The sequence below is a fragment of the Rhynchophorus ferrugineus genome, unplaced genomic scaffold (genome assembly GCF_030347505.1).
Source record: "Rhynchophorus ferrugineus isolate W39M unplaced genomic scaffold, kcgeb_rfMv2 rfM8, whole genome shotgun sequence".
Taxonomy (NCBI): Eukaryota; Metazoa; Arthropoda; class Insecta; order Coleoptera; family Curculionidae; genus Rhynchophorus; species Rhynchophorus ferrugineus.
Window position 1 is genome coordinate 34,869,672 of NW_027472587.1, and position 7,339 is coordinate 34,877,010.

Consider the following 7,339-nt stretch of genomic DNA (forward strand, 5'->3'; position numbering starts at 1 on the left):
TCAATCGCCGGCAAAATTCAAAATATTAATTATATTTACTACACATTATAAACCGACAAACGTAGTTTTAACCCTCTGCTTGTTTTGATAAATTTTAAGTGGCTGCTTGTTACTCGATCCAAACTGTTACTGTTACTGTTACTGTTACTTGGATTTCGTACTCTGATTCAAAATACCGAAGACAAACGAAACATATTGCCTCTCTAATCCGTTACTTTTAACAGAAACGAGATAATGGGGGCCCCATTGTCAGTAAAATACGTTATAGAGGTAAATATTTTTACTGTTAAATATTAAATTGTTGCGGTTTTTATAGAAATTGTTTAGCCTGTTGCAGCTGTAATTAGCATGGCACGGCCACTGATACATCTCAAAAAATGAAAATTATAATCTCGGATTCACCGAAAAGCAACCATCCTCGTACGAAGCGGGTGGGCGAAAGTTTGATGCTAGTTCTATTGGTGATCAAATATATGAAATGTATAAAAACAGTAAGAAGTTTTTTTCAATATAAAAATAATCTAATACAATTGTTTTAGAGGAATCTCTTAATCTGAAAAGAATCCATAGAAAGTTATGCAGAGATGTTAGAACTATGCAGATTTTTGAGTGACGTAGAACATCCTTTCATACATTATTGGGAGTAACATATATAGGATTTAAATGGTGTTTAAATAAACAACAAAGAGGAGCTTCCAAGTATATCTTTTAAAAGAATACAATTTTTAAAAGAATATAACAAAATCAAGGAGGCCTACTTATTTAAATGACATTGGATAATATTAGCTGATAAATGGATATTCCAGAATGGGACCAATATACCCAATGGTCAGTAACGGCAAGATGATAATAAAAATAGTATTATGACGACAACATATTATGGAAAAATGTAAACGTTGGAAAAACAGTTAATTATTATTTATTAATCCTAACATTTAAAATTACTAGCGACCCGCCCCGGCTTCGCACGGGTGCAATGCTGATACTAAATTAAATACACTACAGAAAAAATATGAACGTTGTATATAAAAACATAGCGGCCCGCTCCGACTTTGCACGGGCATAAAATATATATGCCTATGTCACTCAATGAAAACATGATTAAAATCGATCCAGTATTTTTGGTTCATTCATTACTGCCCTTGGCCTGCACGCATTAAATTTGGAGTAAAACAATTCCTCTTCCCCTATACTTACTATGAAGATTTCCTGCTATCTTTGGAATATCTAAATTCATACAATTTTTATTACATTACACATTTTTAAACGCAAATTTTAAATTTGTAATATCTCCGAAAATATTTGTTTAATTTACATGCTGTAAGGAACCATATTGATCTATATTAATTGCACACTGTATTTAAGGTACTTAATTCGATAAGGATTAATGCCGTATTGCTTAAAATAACTTCGTAAATAAGCCATTTTCTCACGTAAAAAGTAAACAATAAAAATGGTTAATGTAGGTTATCCCTAAAAGATAAACATATACCATCGCGGACTTTTTTGTACACCTTTTTATGGTGTACAATACTTGTAGTACATTAATTTGATCTAACTCGTAGGGTTAGGCAGCGTTTTTGCTATTTGCTAAATAAGCCTAAAAAAATAGGTTAATTATGTCGTAAACGTTAGAAACCTCTAAAATTAACAATGTTGCCTTAGTATATTATGCATGTATTATACATATAAACCTTCCTCTTGAATCACTCTATGTATTGAAAAAAACCGCATCAAAATCCGTTGCGTAGTTTTGAAGATTTAAGCGCACATAGGGATATAGGGACAGAAAAGGCGACTTTGTTTTATACTATGTAGTGAAGATGTAGAAATACAGTGGTATCAAAATGACTTGACAAGGAAATATAGAAACGCAGGAAACAATAACTAAACATAAAAAGGTAAATATACTCTCTGATGAATGTAAAATACATTACTTGGGTATACAATTGTTCGTTGAATAAGGCTTCCAGGGGATACCATTACATAAAAAATCGCTCCTAGAACTCCACATTACCTCATAGGTAACGTGGAAAAGAGTTCAGAAACTGTGGCCTTCGATGATATATGCATTAGATGCGTTGTAATGTTAAAATAAATAATATTTGATAACATCGTTTTTCTTTCATTAGTTTATTTACATTGGTATTTTGTTATATTGCAGAGTCGAAATAAACAAAAAGTTAAATAAATTACAGCAACATTGTCACGTACTGACAATACAAATTTTGATGATGTGAGGCAGATTAGTGTTCAAAACTTGAAAACGAATTGAAGACTTGTTGAAGCGAATAAATTTTATCCGAAAAACGTGAGAAATATTTATATTATAGCAGCGATTTATGTCCAAAGCCTAATCCTTTTCCGGCAGGAAGTTCATACAAATTTGAAATTCGAAAGTAATACGATGCGATGGTGGCGGTTAGGACAAAGGCGGGCCACAGCCAGAAAGAGCTTTCAAGTAAGTTCGGAAGCCGCAGTCCCGCTTTGGCGGACCCAATTTTCGGATTTTAATATTTCAGCGCGCTTTCTCGACAAACAAGACCCGATATTAGAATATTTCAATCTCCTCAGATTTAACATCTCGGCTATGCATATTCCCGATTTCCCGCGCCAAGCGGCGTAATACGTATTTTAGATCGGGATAATCCGTTTAAGTTACATCGCTCGAAAGATGTTACGTTATTTTAGTTCTTGGAAGCCGAACAGACGTATTTATGTCCCCTATGTCGGAGAAATTGTACTGATTTCATCTAAAATCAACAGCGTTAGGAACTATCGGCTGAAGACAGTCGAAACAGTCGATAGTCAGAAAGCTAGCAACAGAAAATAGTATTAGGCTAGATGCTTATTATTAAAAAATTACTTTTTCACAATTATACGTATTTACTTACACGGAATTAAAGTTATTTCAACAAAAAATATTAAATCCACGCCAAAATGATCCTAATCGGTGCTTGACATACTTGTTTTGGTCGTATTGGACGGTTTGTATCGATATAGACCTTATTTATTCATTATTTTAATAATTTTATGTCATATGTCATAATGAGACATCCTATTGTGTATCGATGGTGTGCGAAAATTGAAAACATAAATAAATATAACTATAAAACCATATATATTACATATCATGGATTGATAAGCATAAATTCAGTATGTTATTTTTAAGGTCAATTATATGATGGCAATGCCAGAGCGCTAAAAATAAATCGGACGGAAAATAGCGACCGAAACTCAATAGTAAATAGTTGTCAAATCAGTTGGACGGAAAATAGCGACTGAAACAGTCTATAGCAAGAAGTACTCAATTACTAAACTGCCATTAGTCGATTTCAGTCAATAAAGTTTTTTGGTAATATTCAAATTTTCATCATAACTAATTTGACCGTATTTTAAGCAATTGCTGATTGAAGGCCACATTTGTCACTTATTAGGAACGCTGCTACCAGTACTAGATGCAGATCATCAATTTTTATAAATTAATTTTATGAGAAATCCAGGTGCCGAAATTGATGGGCACTGACAATCAGTCGTGCCCATAATTCAACAGTGAAGCAAGATATTGTCCAAGAATTACAAAGATGTCTATGTAAGAGCAAATATTTAGTCAAAATATTCAAAATAGTATTGATTCAGATGCCATCTGATAACCATAATATCATTATAAAACCTGACAAATTATCTAGTGGTGAGCACGCAAGAAGGCTTAATTCAATGACAATCGACGAAATGTGACAAATTTGCAAGATGAAGTACCCAAGCCAATAAGATGTAGTATATTATGAGCTGCTAAAACCGAAAGAAAGTTTTACTGCAAATGTCTACCGATGTTATTGTTGTAAAAGGACTACCAAGAGCGAGTAACACACGTAAAATCGTCCTGTTGAGTAATACTCTTTTAAATGAATACAATAGGAAGTTCTGTCACACCAAGCATACTCAGTTATACATATAGTCAATACAAAATAGCAGTGACACGAGCATCAATATATGTATGTCTAAGGTTGTAAATTCGTATTACAGTCAGACAATATTATCCTTGTCATTTTATTTTATTTAAAAATAAATAGAATGCTGTTAGAGAAGTTCGAACATGTAACGGAATGAGCCTGCAAAAGTTGTCCGTTTGTCAAACGTCTGAAAATTCTTCAAAATATTATAATTACGGGTTATAAACTGGCAAACGTTGTTTTAACTTTTTGTTTTAATAAATTTGAGATCGCCTCGGTTTTTATTAAAAATATTTTTTGCGCCTTGCTAAAATATCTCAAAAAATAAAAACAGTATTACCTTAAATTCGCGAAACGCCAATTGACAGGATTTCTTGTATTTATGCCAAACAGGTGACGAATCAAGATCAATCTTGATGTTACAGAGATCAAATATACGAAATGCATAAAACAGTAAGTAGTTTTTTCAATCGAAACATAATTTAGTACAATCATTTCAGAGAAAATTGTTAGTCTGAAAAGTGTTTACAAAAATCTGAAAGATATACAGGTATTTGAGAGATGTAGAAAATCCGTTCATACATTGTTGGTAATATAGGATTTTAGTGGTGTAAAGATAAACCACGAAGGTGTTTAATAGAAGTTCCAGAGATTGCTTTTAAAATAATACAATTTTTAAGAACATATAATAAAATCAAGGAAGAATTATGCGTAGAAGAATATAGCGTAAATACATCAAAGGTTTATGGAAAAAGATAAAGTTGGAAAAACTATCGATTAGGTTTTGTTAGTCATAACATTTATTCATTGCAGACATATAGTTCTTCATGCTGGAAACAGGAATAGTTTTATACCTTGTGCGGAATTACGGTTTCTCTAACTCCAAGGGTGACTACCATGAAGAAATTAACCATAACTTGTCTTTGCAGTAGTTTGAAAACCAGCTTTTAAAGAACTTGGAGGAACCATCAGTTATTGTTATGTACTATGCACCATATCTACCATATAAATATGGTACACTGATGGAGAAAATCCTAACAAATTCATTAACAAAGGCTGCAATTAAGGAATCGCTTAAAATACATAAAATAAGTTTCGGGGAAGTGATGTTAAAGAATGAACTATTTCAAATTATTTCTCGGTAAATATAAATGAAATATTTAATTGCATTTTAGTATTACGTCTTCCTCCCTATCACTGCATGTTTAATCCAATTGAGTTGATGTGGGGTATTGCAAAGAACTATTACAATAGACATTCAGGTCGAGGAGGATATTCAAACCAGGACTGTCTGGATTTATGGAAAGAGGCATTCTCGAAAATAAAACCTTCGGTTTGTAAGAGTTTGATCGGACACATTGAAGTAGAAATTGGCAAATGGTAGAATTTTGATCAAGTTGTTAATAGATTGGAAGTAAACAGCTTGGGTATTAACTTAATTACTATTTCTGAAAGTGATTGTGATTGAATAAAACTTTATGAATGTTGTTTTTTTATTTAATGCTGACGATTACCAAGACAAGGTGACAAAAGAGGAAACCACCAAAGGTCAGTTTACAATTAATATACATTAAATGTAGGAAATTGTATTATAGAGCGTGAAAGCTTTATGAGAATCTGTGGTATTATTCAGAATATACATGGACGTTTGGTTAACATGTATGTGGAGAGAAATAATACTAACTGTTTTGCAGATATGGCAAATGCATTAAGGAGAATGCAGTGATTAAAAGTAGTTTTATCAAGAAAGATGTATACATATAGTAACAGCACAAACTAAAGGGAAATATAGTAATACCATATTGACATTAAAAGGATACATTGCATCGAAAGAAACTAAAAAACTAAAAGTAAAACATAAATATGCTCTCTAATGAAAGTAAAATACATTATTCAGATATACAATTGTTAATTAAGTAACATAATGAAGTTAACTGAGTTAAGTTAATTAAGTTAACTAAAACGCGCCTAAAAACCTACCGATATTAGTGTGGAAAAAATGCTCAATGTCCATATAATAAAACAACTCTAACCTATAAATTATTGTGGCAGTAAAATTAATTGTAGTTTTAAATTATTCGATAATAAATTTGATGTATTATATTGTTAAAATAAATTATATTTAATAGAATATTTGTTCAATTATTTTATTTATATTAAAATTTTGTTATATGTCAGAGTAGCTGCGGCAATATTGCGACGTTTCCCGCGTCACTATTATTTTGGATTGACTATAGATAGTTTTGATTGAGATTGAGATGTATTTACCGTATCTTTCCCCATTCGACGACCATTTGTCCATTTGTCTTTACAAAATTCCCCTGTATGATATAAACTTGCGTCAATTCGACAATATGACATTGGTTAGTTTACTTTTTCACCAAGTAGTAACGAAATTATGGTTTTAACAAAAAAACATTCTTAGTATTTGAAATGTAAACAAACAAACTTGCTTTAAAAAAACACCCGCACAACTTTTAAACCATGTCATTATTTCCAATAATTCCATATTATATTATAATTAATCAATCACGATCCAAATCCAATTGTGCCGATGAAAATTAAAGACCAATCAATTAGAAAAAAACACAGAGCGCTCGGTTCGTTAAAAGTCTTGATTTAAAAGTTGAGAATTACATTAACGGCGCTTTTAAAACTCCGTCTGTATTAGCTTTTTAGCGAGTTTATAATACAAATTGCCGAAATTCAAACAAGATTGCCCCTCAAGAGTTAATTCGTTAATTTCATTCAACCGCCGGTTTCTAATCGATTTTTTAATTTGGTCGGGACCTTAACACTCGATTAGATTTATTAATAATTTCAGTTACTTTAAGATTACGGCTACAGATTATGTTCGAATATCTTTATTACCATAATTGTCAAAAATGCCTCGATGTGATTTCCTCATTTACTTGTATTAATTTTTATTGGTGATAAACATAAGTTCGAAATTCGACCATAATTAATTAAATTAATCATGCTTCTTCCATAATAGAGTAAAGAAAATGAATTAAAAATCATATGTTAATGTAACTGAAACTTTTTTAACGATATTTTTAATATAAGATCAGAAATATACTTGATATATAATGTTAATCATAGCAACAAATGTATGTAATGTTAAAATATATGCTCAAGAACTAACACTATGTAAACTTATGACTTTTTTTTCTATATGACTTTGTATTTTTATAAAAACATCATATTATTAATTTACATATTTGAACAATTAACAAGAACTCCAACAACCATATGAATAAACATTACCGTAAAAGAGACCAACATCGTTTAGATCATACCCAGCCAATATATTTAAAACCAAACGAAAAAGTTTGCAATATATATGAAAGCAGTGAAATTTTCCTCAACATATCCATATATGATCA